The 13,883-nt window shown below is 48.4% G+C and overlaps 1 long non-coding RNA gene across 1 annotated transcript; it reads right to left on the bottom strand.

The window, feature by feature from the left end:
• Nucleotides 1–488: 488 nt before the first annotated feature.
• LOC142826528 (uncharacterized) lies at nt 489–11,611 on the bottom strand. Its single transcript, XR_012900721.1, has 3 exons — nt 11,480–11,611; nt 4,019–4,184; nt 489–946 (listed from the first exon to the last, which is right to left on the bottom strand). It is a non-coding gene; the product is annotated as an uncharacterized LOC142826528 (long non-coding RNA).
• Nucleotides 11,612–13,883: the final 2,272 nt, after the last annotated feature.

The following is a 13,883-nucleotide window of genomic DNA, read 5'->3' on the forward strand; positions in this document are numbered from 1 at the left end:
CGACATGGGACACCTCAAGCCCTCCCGGCAGGCCTTCAATGCCAGGCTCAGCAGGGCCCACATTGTGGTCAAGGGGACCTTTGGTGGACTGAAAGCATGATTTAGATGCCTCCTCACCCGCCTTGACTTCTCCCAGCACAATATTCCACACGTGGTGGCAGCGTGCTGTGTGCTGCACAATTTATGTGAGCGGAAGGGGGAGGCTTTCCTGCCAGCCTGGATGGCTGAGGCTGACCGCCTGGCTGGCCAGAATGCACAGCCCTGCGCATATGTCGACATCCGGGAAGCCCTGTGGGAGAGCTTCCAGGTGGACGAGGACTGAAGTCCTCCTGGCGTGCCCCACTGGGTCCTTGTGCCTTACATTCCACCCCCACCTCCTTCCCCTTTCCCCTCCCTAACCCCCCCTTCCTGATATACAATAAAAACACCTGTGCCACAAAAAACTCTCTTTATTTAACATAACTGGAGTGGGGAGAGGCAAGGGGGGAAACCTGGGAGGAGGGAGCTGAAAGGGAGAGGCAACGGGAGGACGGGGGAGGGGAAGCTCAGGGTTGGGGGTCTTGCCGGCCCTCCCATCTCGCAGCACTGTGGGTGCGGGGGCCTTGGCATTCCCGGGGGGGTGTGGGTATGCAGGTGCTCGCGGAGGGCACAGCTCTGCTCCCGCAGCTCCCGGAAGCTCTCCCGCCTCAGCTGCAGGTCCTCTTGCACCCATTGCTCCTGGCTGTGGACCTGCTGTCCCTGTAACTGCAGCTGCTGCCTCTGGAACTTCTCCTGGTTGCGGGTGCGCCTGCTGTCCTGGGTGCGGGTGGATGGTCCAGGCGGGGTGGTGCGTCCTGCAACTGCAGCTGCTGCCTCTGGAACTCCTGGTTGCGGGTGTGCCTGCTGTCCCAGGTGCGGGTGAATGGTCCAGGTGGGGTGGTGCGTCCTGCACTCACAGGTGCTGCAGCTGCGGTGAAACAAGAGAAGTGGTCAGTTCTCCCTGGGGACACAGTGGATGAAACCCAGCCCCCCTCTGCAAGGCGAGGACGGCAGGTCTCCACACCATCACGTCCTGCTATCCCCGGGAGTGTGAGCTGGCCCAGGACTGCACCCCAGCCCCTGTGCTGCCTATAATGGGGGGGGGGGGAGGGGAGATGTGTCCTGCGTCTGTGTAGAGGGGAAGTCTGGAGGGAGGGCAGTGTGCAGTGTCTCACCCGGGAGTCAGGAGCCTGTCATGTGCCTTCATTTGTAGACGCATGTGGGGAACAGACCAGGGCCCCTGCATGGCACCCAGCTGGGACCACATTTCCTGGATGGCACGGCAGAAGCACAGATTGCCACCTGCTCCGTAGTAGGCAACACTGATGCGCACAGTCCCTGGGCTCACCCCCCCCCCCCCCCGCCTCACATAAGAGGACCGTGATGTCACTCACATGTGGAGGCCTCCCCGGCCTCAGATGAGGCTGCTGACGGGCTCTCCGGTTTGGCCCGGGGGTCCTGGGTGCAGAGCACACCCTGTGCAGGCTCCTAGCTGCCATCCTCCTCCTCTTCCCCTGTGTCAGGGGCAGGGCCCTCTGCCCTGGGGTCAATGATGACCAGGGGGGCACGAACTGTCCGACCCCCCCAGGATGCGGTCCAGGGCCTCGAACTGTGGGCAGGCCTGTGGGTCAGCCCCTGGTTAGGAGGCCCTGGCATAGGCCTGCCGCAGTTCTTTTATTTTGCTATGCACCTGCTCCTGGCTGCGCATGTGGCCTCTGGTGTCCAGGCTGGCAGCCATGCAGCTGTAGACAGCCACATTCCTGCACCTAGTGCGGAGATCGTGGGCATTGGAGGCCTCCCCCCAAACCTCAATGAGGTCCATGATCTCCGCGCTAGACCAGGAAGGTGCCTGCCTTTTGCGGCCCCTGGCAGGCTCCTGGGAGTTGCCAGCCTGTTCCGTTAAAAGCATTTTCGGAACAGAGTGTCTAGATTAGCACGGACGCTTTTCCGCAAAAGCACTTTTTGCGGAAAAGCGTCCATGCCGATCTAGACGCGCTTTTCCGCAAAAAAGCCCCGATCGCCATTTTTGCGATCGGGGCTTTTTTGCGGAAAACAAGTCTGAGCTGTCTACACTGGCCCTTTTGCACAAAAGCTTTGCACAAAAGGGACTTTTGCCTGAACGGGAGCAGAATAGTATTTCCGCAAGAAGCACTGATTTCTTACAGTAGGAAGTCAGTGCTTTTGCGGAAATTCAAGCGGCCAGTGTAGACAGCTGGCAAGTTTTTCCGGAAAAACTGGCCAGTCTAGACACAGCCAATACGTATACTCTCTATGCCAATATCTAAATCGTTGATGAAAATATTGAACAGAACTGGTCCCAAGACAGACCCCTGCAGAACCCAACTTGTTATGCCCTTCCAGCAGGATTGTGAACCATTAATAACTACTCTTTGAATTTATCACCCTCCTGTTTATAACAGCTTTTTATGCACTATCATGTCCCCACTCATCTTCTCTTCTCCAGACTAAACAAAACCAATGATTCAGTCTTTCCTCAAACTTTCCTCAAAAGGCATGTTTCCTAGACCTTTAATCATTTTGTTGTTCTCCCCTGGACTTTCATCAATTTGTCCACATCTTTTCTGAAATATGCTGCCCAGAACTGGCCATGGTACTTCAGTCAAGTCCTTATCAGCACTGAGTAGAGTGAGAAAATACATCTCATGTCTTGCTTACAACAATCCTGCTAATACATTCCAGAATGATGTTTGCTTTCTTTGCAACTGTGTTGTGCTGTTGCCTCTTATTTAGTTTGTGATCCATTATGACCACCAGATGCTTTTCTGCAGTACTCCTTCCTACACAGTCATTTCCCATTTTGTATATATGCAAACTCCCTAAGTCTGTTTTTTTTCTTTTGTTTTTATTGAATTTCATCCTATTTATTTCAGATTATTTCCCCAATTTGTCAAGGTCACTTTGAATTCTAATCTTGTCTTCCAAAGTGCTTGCAACCCCTTCCAGATTGGTATCATCTGCATATTTTATAAGTGTACACTCCGTGCCAATAGCCCAATTGTTTATACCAGTATGTGATACCTTCAAAGGTCTCCTACCATAAGCACATCTTATACCAGCAAAGCTGCACTTATGCTGCGATAGCTATTTTCTACACCCCACACTACCAAGTGAAATTAACTGTACCAGTAAAAGCATAGCCTTGATGGTATAACCGTTTCTGTTATAGATGCTTTTCAAACACATCTGTCAGTCAGGGACCACCCTTCACATCCCTGAGTGACATAGCTCTGCTGGAAGCAGTCTGTAGCAGAGAACTAGTCTCAGGCCTTCTACAGCTTTTATGTGTAGACCACTTTACTTTTACCAGTATAGTTGGAGGTACTACCTCCCTGGTTTGGACAAAGGTGTACAAAGGCATTAATACTGGTATAGCTATTCCTATACAGGAAGGGGAAAAAGCTATACTGCAATGAGGCATCTTTATACCGAGATGCCTCACTGGAGGGCTATATCCATATAACTACATGATTAAAAAATCATACTTCAACTAAAATAGTTATACTGGTATAATAGTTGTATGGAAACCAGCAGCATTACTTCTGATGTCAGGTTGGTAGTTTTTGGTTCCTGCAAAGCTCAATTCTGTGAGCCCTCTGGATTGGCAGAACCAGAATGGAAAGGAGAATCAAGGTTTTCCTTTAAAAAGTCTTTTTTTTTCCATGTGGAGAAAGCAGCTACTGCACTAGGAGGCTCCATGGCAATGGGATTGGATATGAACTGAGAGAGTCCAGTTTTAAAAGGAAGGGCTTTCTTCTCTTTTCAAAGATCTGATTTACAACACTTGTACCTGGACTATCATATGTGGTCTAGTCGACTGACATGAGAACTCTTCAGAGAGCTTCCATGACTATTACTTCTAGGATGCTCATGCCTGTGACATCTTCTGTGCCTAGCTGGGTACATACACCTGCCAACACCATTCCTCTTCTTGTGTGTGTGTTTTTTTAGTTATCTCAGGACATTTTATAGCACTACTCACCATATGATCCGCATGCTTTGATATCTCAGTTGGTCAAGATTGGACCCATGTTCATTTCCCCAGCTTGTTTTCACTCTTAGATCTTTGCTTTTCAGAGCCATGTATTGTGTTCACATTCACAGCTTCTAGAATCTCTCACCTGGGATGAATGGGGACTGGGAGGAGCCTCAGGATAAAGCAAAACAATTCTTTAAGTTTCATTTCATATGAAAGACAGCAAATTGTAAGAACCACACACAAGTCCTGAATTTCACAGACAACCTTCTACCATTCATTGTGCCACCACTGTTGGTTTGTTTGTATTGGAATGGAGAGGTGGCTTTAGAATGCTTGCCTGAGGCTTAGCAAAACCTCCAAGCAGCGCTATTATTTCTGGTTTCTTCGCAACTACCTACCTCTGTCAGAAAAATCTTGCATTTATTCTGTGAGTCCAGTGAACGGAGATCTGTTATGTTTTCTCTGGCCCTCTGTTTGGTAGTATTTTATAGGATGAGACAGAAGCATATGTAAAATACAGAACAGCTCGAGTTTCTAGAGCTCCTTCCTCGTCCCCTGTATCATAAAACAGGTGAGAGAGATGCTATACCTTACATATGCAGGGTGTCTGACAGACTTTGCTGGGCCCTGGGCAAGGTGGGGGTGCATCTCTGGGCCTCTGGAAGTGGCGGAGGGGCCTTGTGAGGAAGGGGAGGGACTGGGGGGCTTAGCTTTCTTCAGTCAGCCCTGCAGCACTGCCAGGCCTTCAGCAGCTGTTGTTGCTATTGGAGTCTTGGGCCCTTTTAAATTGCTGGATCCTAGGGCAGCTGCCCCCTTCACACCTTTCCCCACCATTGGTGGGCCTATCCATAGGGCTTGCTAGTACCCATGCCCGTGTGGATACCTATGCACAAATGGGGCCCAAACACAGTTCTTGGTCTCAAGGAACGCAAGTATAGCACCCTTGCAAGCAGTGTTCCCTCTAAGCTGCGGGGCAGCACTGCTTCACAGGTGATTAATTAGCTCCACCCAGTCAGTCAGCTCTGTGCAGGAAGCCCTGAGCCTCTGACTGGGCAGGGCTGAGTAATCACCTGTGAAGCTGTGTAGCCACACAGCTTAGAGGGAACACTGCTTGCTGGTGCGTATTCTGAGGGTGGGCAAAATACAGCCTGTGCAATGGATCCAGCCCGCCGAGTCTTTGGAGCCGGCCTGCTGAAAATGCCTGGCTGCTGAGGCCATGTGCCTCTAGGCGCTGCATGCCCCTTGCAAATGGGAGAGGGAGTGGGAGACTTCACAGCTGCCCCCCACCTAGGGTTGCCAGATGGTTTCAACAAAAATACTGGACACACTTGACATTACATCACAATCTACATTACATCTTATTTAGAAAATACTGGACATTTATATTTTCTCAATTTGTTTCCCGAACAGAAAGCTCAAATACTGGACTGTCCTGTTCAAAACCGGACACCTGGCAACCCTACTCCCACCCCCAGCACAATCATAGCAGCTCCCACTGGCTGATTTCCAAAGTGAAGAAACTACAGTAGAACCTCAGAGTTCTGAACTCCTCAGGAATGAAGGTGGTTAGAAACTCTGAAACTTGTGCAACTCTGAACAAAACGTTATGATTGTTCTGTCAAAAGTTTACAACTTAACGCAGCTTTGAAACTTTATTCTGCCGAAGCAAAATGCTGCTTTTAACTATCTTAATTTAAATGAAACAAGCTCAAACAGTTTCCTTACCTTGTCTTGTATATATATATATATTTTAAACTTTCCCTCTTTTGTAGTCGTTTACATTTAACACAGTACTGAACTGCATTTGCTTTCGTGTGTGTCTCTGCTGCTGCCTGACTGCATACTTCTGGTTCCAAATGGGGCACTTGCGATGCATGGGAGGGCTGAGAGGCCACATGCACCCCCAAATGCCATAGGTAGGAGGAGAAAGGGGCCAGAGCCTCTGATGGCCTGGGAGATTAGTGGGGAGACCTGGCAACCAGTAGCAGCAGGGGGAAGCAAAGCAATGCAGCTTCGCTCCCCAGCTGTCAGTTGCATTGCTCAGTGGAGGAGCAGGACCAGCCCCACAAACTTACCAGTGGGAAGTGAAGCAACACAGTTGGCAGCTGGGGGAGCAGAGCCACACTGCTCTGCTTCCCCTTGCCGGTGAGAACTGGAGGGCCCAATCTCTGCTATGGATGTCAGCCCCTCCCACTAGTTTGCTGGGCTGCATCACTCAGGAGAGGGGATTGGAGGGAAGAGGTGGAGTGGGAAGAGGCGGGACAGCGGCAGGTCCTGGGATGGAGGGGGACTTGTCACAGCCAGCCCTCCCCCAGGTGATCTGGGGAGCAGTCACATGACCAGTCCCCCCCCCCATGCGTTCTTTCTAACTAGTCTCCCCTAAAATGAGGTATGTGATTGACTGGTCAGTTTGTAACTCTGGGGTTCTACGGAAAAGTGAATCCTATGTAACACCCCCCTGAGGAGAAGCCCAAGGAAGTCCAATGATGTGCAAAAGGAGGTAGAGAAAGAAACAAAGCGGCCATCCTGCCAGAACTAATGCACTTCCAGTTCTGCATAGAAAGTACCTTTGCCTGCTTAATTCCCATTAAAATTGTTCTTGCTCTCTTCCCAACTGGGATGCATCCCTAAAGAGGGTTTTGAAAAGCTGACAATGTCAACTTTTAAAATAGTAGTTGAGATTTATTTATTCATAAACATCCAGATTCCTGTCACTTTCTGAACCTTTTCCAAAGGGCATCCCCATTCTGTATTTCAGAGTTACAGTAGCTTCCCTGCCTACTCTGCAGGGATGTTACTGTATGATGTCTCCATTTAACTCCTCTTCTGTGCTCTGTTTTACACTGTTTGTTATTCATGAAAGGAAAAGAGAACAACCCAGCCAACAAAGATAGATTTCACACCTTAAAGCATTTATATTTGTCTGAACAAGAGGGGAAAAATGTAATCTGACACACACTTTTTCCACAAATAATTTCCTTTTAAAAACAAGATTTGTAAAGGATATAAAATTACATGATGGAAGCTCAGTTGCAGGATGTCTTAATCCTGTAAGTTACTGAGCCCTTGGCAGAAAGGACTGGTCCTGTACAGACAATCAATCTTGAATAATGATTGATTTTTCTTAAGAGGGGCAGCTCAGAGGAATGACTTGAGTCAGAAAAGTGGAGGGCAGGATAGGTGAAAACATAATAGGAAATGTTTTAAATTGCAAAATTTGCTACTGATTTGGGTGGCGTCGGGACCATGGCAGACCAATAGGGACCATGGAGGGTCCTCTAGAACAGGGGTGGCAAATGCCAGCCCGTGGACCAGATCTGATCCACCAGGGTTAGTTCCTGGCAGGCCCCCTCCACTGCCACTACCTGCAGCCATGAAGGTAAATACATTCGCAGTTCCTGTTGGCTGTGGATTACCGTTCCCGGACAACTGGAGTGGCAGGAAGCGCTGTCCCCATCTGTGCTGCTTCCCACTGCTCCCATTGGTCTGGAATGTCAATCCATGGCCAACAGGAACTGTGATTGCTGGTACCTGTGGCTGTATAGGTAACTATAGCGGTGGCAGTCTGCCAGGGGTTGTATTATGTTGTTGTCCCCCCCAGCCTCCCTCTCCGATGCTCCGGCCAGCCGGGGGTAGGCTGGGGCTGATTTCCCCCTTCTCCCCGCGAGCAAAGTCCAGCCTCACCCCCACTATTGGGGTGGGAATCCACCCAGTGCTTCCTCTTCAGAGAGGGGCATGGAGAATCTGGGGCGGGGCTCATGCTGCTCTCTGCTCTTTCAGCCTCTCCAGGGAAGGGCAGTTTTCAGCACAAGATGGAATTTTGCTATCAGCCGTTTGGTGAGTACCAGCCTGAGGAGCAGCCAGGCTAGAGTTGGTGGCACCTTGTGACCTCCAGGCTGGCACGGATCTCCCTTTCCCCGGCCACCTGTCAGCGTAGTGGGAGAGTGCACAGTGCTGGATTGAGCCATACTTGCGCCCCAGGCAGCGGGCGCGTGGCGCATGCATGGCCCCACACCCGAGCGTGCGGTGCATGCACGGCCCTGCCCCCGGGCACGTGGCACCCCTCACTTCAATCAGGCGCCCCCCATAGGTTGGTGTCCTGGGCAGCTGCTTGGCTAGCCCCCCTCTTAATCCAGCCCTGAGTGTGCAGCATCTGCTGCGTTGCTCACAGCCAGGTTGGGAGCGAGTCATATGCAGCCGCGCTCCACCAGACTGGCACAGTTGTGACCCTGCTCCCGACCCAGAGCAGAGACTCAACCCCAGGTGACTGCTCAGACTCCAGCAATCACTCCTGCTTTTATCAGCCTAAACAACAGCTGTTAAAACCAAGAACTCTGATGTCCTACACAGATGGGTCACTTTAAGGGTATATCGGTGCAGGAGCTGGAGGTGTCATTTCCAGCTGGGGTAAATGCTTGATCTGAGTGAGTGAGCAAGCTGAAAATGGCAGTTTCACTGCAGCTGCACAGCTGGTGGGACAGATCACAACCAGATCTGAAACCCTAGATACATATTTGAGAGAGCTAGTCCTTCCTTCTGCCTGTGCAGCCCTTGCTAAGGGGTTATTTTAGCACTCAGGCTCAATCAAAGATAGAGTATGTACATGAGCTGGAAACAACACCTCCAGCTGCAGTGCAGACATAGCCTGAGGCTCTGTTTTTCCTGAGTAATTTAGAGCAAGATTGTCACCTCCATTCCCACCTGCCAATTTTAACCTGGAATAGTTTGCTTAATGACTTGTTCTTCACAACCCTCTTCTCTCTCAACTCTCCCCTCCCCAAGCCCAACTTTTCCACGGGGGCCTGCCTCACCCTTAGAGATGGAACGGTTCTCAAAGTATAAAACCACACTGAAATCCAAAGCCAGTTGTGCTTTGAACACTTTAATTGTTGCCTACATGTTCCCTCTTAAAATGGAAACTCTTTGGGCCCGGCCCATGCATTGCATGACAGTGAGCACACTGTTGGCACTCAGCAAATAATTAATGGGTTGGGAGTTTGAATACACGGTGTCAGCAGCTGGTCTTAATGCATCAGTATCCAAGGAAGACAAATCCTTCAATGCTAGCAAAACCTGGCCTCTCCTCCCTGCTGTTCCTGGGGAAGGGGAAACCCTGGTCTTGCCCCTGCACTCCACCAATCACTAGGAAGAACCGTGTATTGGAGGAGAGGGGGGAGGTCAGATATGGTCCTAGAGCTCTGCTTCCAGTCTTAACAGGAAGGGTTGAGGGGGTTTGTTTTGGTGGTGTGTGGGGGGAAATCTTTGGTTTTATGGACTCCTGACTGAGCTCCAGAGTGAAGTCTCAGTCTGGGAGATGTTTCCTTGGGGCCATGCAACATCTATAGAATGTCTTGTCTGTCAGTGATCTAGAGGAAGCCCTCCATCCTTCCCAGGAGACTGAGTTTGATTCTACAGTATTGGGGATTTAGCTTTGCTCCAGGGATGGAAGCCATCCTTGCTAACCTTGTAATGCTCATACTGGCAGCTGTTGGGGAGTAAACACTCTCCTTGGAGAGGCAATAGCTTTCATCCTAACGAACGGCTGAAAGAAATTAAGTCACCACCTAGAACTTGTGACTGTGTACTTCACTCCTGGCACTCAGGAGCCCTGAGCATCCCTGCTAACAGAGATTATCAACAACATGGACCAGATGCTTGGCCCCTGCACCTGGAGGGCCAGGGGATCAGGCCTGCTGCAGATTTCCTTTGGCCTAGTGGAATCTGTGTGAGATGAAACCAGTGTAACTGGCTGTCCACCACCCCTTCCACACAGCCGTTCCAGGAGCTCCTGAATATTCCTCCGCTGGTGTAACAATCTCTTAAAGGCCATTACCCCCAGTATAATTCACAGCAGCACTGAGGCTGTTCTAACTTGCATTGGTGGATAGCTCCAGTGTTAGGTAACTGTTCTAAGCTAAGTTCTTCTGCATCTGAGACTCTGGCTCCAGCTTTTGAAGAGGGAGATCTACCATTTCCCTTAAAAGAAGTCATAGCCCAGCCAATTCTGTGGACTCAGCAGACCTCATAAACTACCACCCTGACTCAAGTCTCCAACTTTTGAACAAGTTACTTGAGGAGCTAGTGAAGAACCATGTCCAACCACACATCAACTGCCCGTATCTTAGCCCTTTCCTAGCTGCAGTTCAGGCCAAGTCATGGCATGGACTAGAGTTTAACACTTGTAGTGCATATGAAGAACTGCAATCCTATTCCTCAGAGACCTGTTCCAGCAGTTGATACTTCTTACCATAGCATACTACCGTCTTACTTCAGAGACGCAGCAGGGGCTAACGGGAGAGCTCCAAATGCCTCCAATGAATGAGCCTCTGGACAAATCCATCTACCATTCCCTATGCCAACTGGGGCTCCATCTACACTGTAGCATTTTTGCGGAAGAGGAAATGCAAATGGAGAGCTCATTAGCATATGTCACGCTCTCATTTGCATGTCCTCTTCTGATCCTTTTTGCGGAAGAGGTTTTTGCACAAAAAAGCGGTGTAGACAGGGTAGTCTACAAAAAAGCAGTGTAGTCTTTTGCTCAAGTACCCTTATCCTTCAAAAAATGAGGTTTACAGAGTTCTTGAGCAAAAAGGGGTTTTTTTGCGCAAAATGGCCCTGACCACACTGCAGTTTTTTGTTCAAAGACCTCTTCCGCAAAAAGGATCAGAAGAGGATATGCAAATGAGAGTGTGACATATGCTAACAAGCTCTCCATTTGCATTTCCTGTTCCGTAAGAGGGAAGCAGTGTAGATGTAGCCTGGGAGTGTTAGGACTGTGGTGGATACCCAGCTGTAAAACTGAAATGATGTTGGACAGCTCTGATATTGCTGCATCCTAGGAGGGAGGATTCTCATGGAAGTTCCTAGTGCTGAGTCCAATTACCTGGACTAGTTACCAGGGAGAAAGTTTAGCCCCCAGCTGCAGAATTCAGATTTGGTTATTAAATTGTCTTCTCTCACTGGGGGTGTCTGGAGGAAGAATCAGAGAGTGTACAGTGCCCCAGCCACTCCTCCATGGATGCAGCACTCTAGTTGGCACAATATAGAGCAATTCTTAGGCTGCTGTAAATTATACCAGGAGCTGGTTCAGCTCCAGAACTGCAGGATCAGAGTTATTGTAGGTCACAAAATAGGTGCAACGAAGGAGTCAATTTCCCAATTTTAGTCATTCTATATTCTACTAATGCAGCAATAAACAAAATCATTATACATAAAAATTGCTTTAAACGTGAGGTGCATTTGAATAATAAAACATTCAGAGCTATATTTCAAAACTGGGTGTGGAAAATGTATATGCCCATTGATGCAGGCCCAGTTTAGAAGCACAGATACCTCCATGGTGCATTTACAGTGGGTTGAACAAATATGCACAAACATGCTCACTTTTGAAGACTTGGCCTTAAAGAACAAGTAAAGTGCTAACATCAATTAAAACAGAAACATGTTTTGATCAGAGAAACTCACCTTTACAGATGGTCTCAATGAAACTATTCCACCCTTTGGGGCAAATGAGAAACAGCATGTGATGTGGTTGTGCCAAGGGACAAGGAGAGGGGAAAAAGGAAACATATGGAGGGAGAATGACTATGCTTTTACAAGAGGGGACATTTGCTCAGAGCAAGTTTGGTGAGTACAGAAAGTTACGTTTTTGAAATACCCCATAAATAATTAACAAATGTGAAGGGGGGCTGGCTGGGTTAGAGGACAGGCGCCTAGAACTGTGAAACTGTAAAGTGCCCTGGACTTTGGTTATAATCTAGCCAGGGCATATGTGGTCACAGATACAATCAAGGGTGTACACTTTTTGGAAATGTTAGCCCAGTCAGTCCTACATGACTTTGCAATAAAACAGCAGGAAATGATAAACCAGGGTCAAAAAGATCTTGAGAATTCCACAGTCGAAATAAAGAGTGAGCAAGAGGAATTAGCACCAAGAAATGGGATTCAGATGTGAAGAGCTGATTGCCTGAAACACGTCACCAAATTTCACTTTTATCCATGCTTAACTTCCAGAACTTCAGATTGAGTCAGCTAGAGAGAGCTTCCAAGGAATATGAAACACTATGGCCCATCATACAGCAGAGGCTAGTGGGGAAAGAAACAGGAGCATTGGGATATAAATGATGAATTGAGATTATATTATCCTTGGTGCTAGCACAGAACTGGCATGACAGCAATGTATCCAGTACCAGGACCGCAAGAAGTGCCTTCTTTTTCCATCTCTCTCCATCTTCTGCTGGGTTAGACACCTGCTCTCTCCATGTGCCCTTGGAATAGTCTGAATAACAGTATTCCTGTCTCCTCATTCTGACTGTGTTCTGGGAAACATCACCCATTCTCTCTAATCTCCAAGGGGAAACACCCCCCACCACTTGACCTAAAATGAATGTTTTAGAAAATGTCATAACTTTTATACATATTTCAAAATGACAGGGCAAGAGACAATAACATTCAAAGGTTCTGACCCTGTGGGTGCTCAGCACCTACCATCCACAACAGTTTGGCAGCTCAGGGAGGGGCTTGGGGCAGTGGGCGGATGGGGGGCCTATGAGGGTACAGAGTGAGGGCAGGAGAGGCAGAGTGAAGGTGGGATCTTGGGGGAAGGGACAGGGCCTGTGCTGGGGTAGAGCACCTTCTTGGAAAAGTAAAAGTCAGCACCTATGTTAGCAATAATGTGCAATGGAGATAGAATAACACTACAGTGAAGTCTACATAACCTCTAGGAATCCACATTTTAAATGACTCTTGGAAGCAATGTACCTGAGCTACAAAATCATAGAATCATAGAATCATAGGACTGGAAGGGACCTCGAGAGGTCATCGAGTCCAGCCCCCCGCCCTCAAGGCAGGACCAAGCTCCGTCTACACCATCCCTGACAGATGTCTATCTAACCTGTTCTTAAATATCTCCAGAGAGGGAGATTCCACTACCTCCCTTGGCAATTTATTCCAATATTTGACCACCCTGACAGTTAGGAATTTTTTCCTAATGTCCAATCTAAACCTCCCCTGCTGCACTTTAAGCCCATTACTCCTTGTCTTGTCCTCAGAAACCAAGAGGAACAAATTTTCTCCTTCCTCCTTGTGACACCCTTTTAGATATTTGAAAACCGCTATCATGTCCCCCCTTAATCTTCTTTTTTCCAAACTAAACAAGCCCAGTTCATGAAGCCTGGATTCATAGGTCATGTTCTCTAAACCTTTAATCATTCTTGTCGCTCTTCTCTGTACCCTTTCCAATTTCTCCACATCTTTCTTGAAATGTGGCGCCCAGAACTGGACACAGTACTCCAGCTGAGGCCTAACTAGTGCAGAGTAGAGCGGCAGAATGACTTCACGAGTTTTGCTTACAACACACCTGTTGATACAACCTAGAATCATATTTGCTTTTTTTGCAACAGCATCACACTGTTGACTCATATTCAACTTGTGGTCCACTATGACCCCTAGATCCCTTTCCGCCATGCTCCTTCCTAGACAGTCGCTTCCCATCTTGTATGTATGGAACTGATTGTTCCTTCCTATGTGGAGCACTTTGCATTTCTCTTTATTAAACCTCATCCTGTTTACCTCTGACCATTTCTCTAACTTGCTAAGGTCATTTTGAATTATGTCCCTATCCTCCAAAGAATTTGCAACCCCACCCAGTTTGGTATCATCTGCAAACTTTATAAGCGTACTCTCTATCCCAATATCTACATCATTGATGAAGATATTGAACAGTACGGGTCCCAAAACAGACCCTTGCGGAACTCCACTTGTTATCCCTTTCCAGCAGGATTTAGAACCGTTAACAACAACTCTCTGACTACGGTTATCCAGCCAATTATGCACCCACCTTATCATGGCCCTATAAAAGTCAGAGTCA

The sequence above is a fragment of the Pelodiscus sinensis genome, chromosome 1 (assembly GCF_049634645.1).
Source record: "Pelodiscus sinensis isolate JC-2024 chromosome 1, ASM4963464v1, whole genome shotgun sequence".
NCBI lineage: Eukaryota > Metazoa > Chordata > Testudines > Trionychidae > Pelodiscus > Pelodiscus sinensis.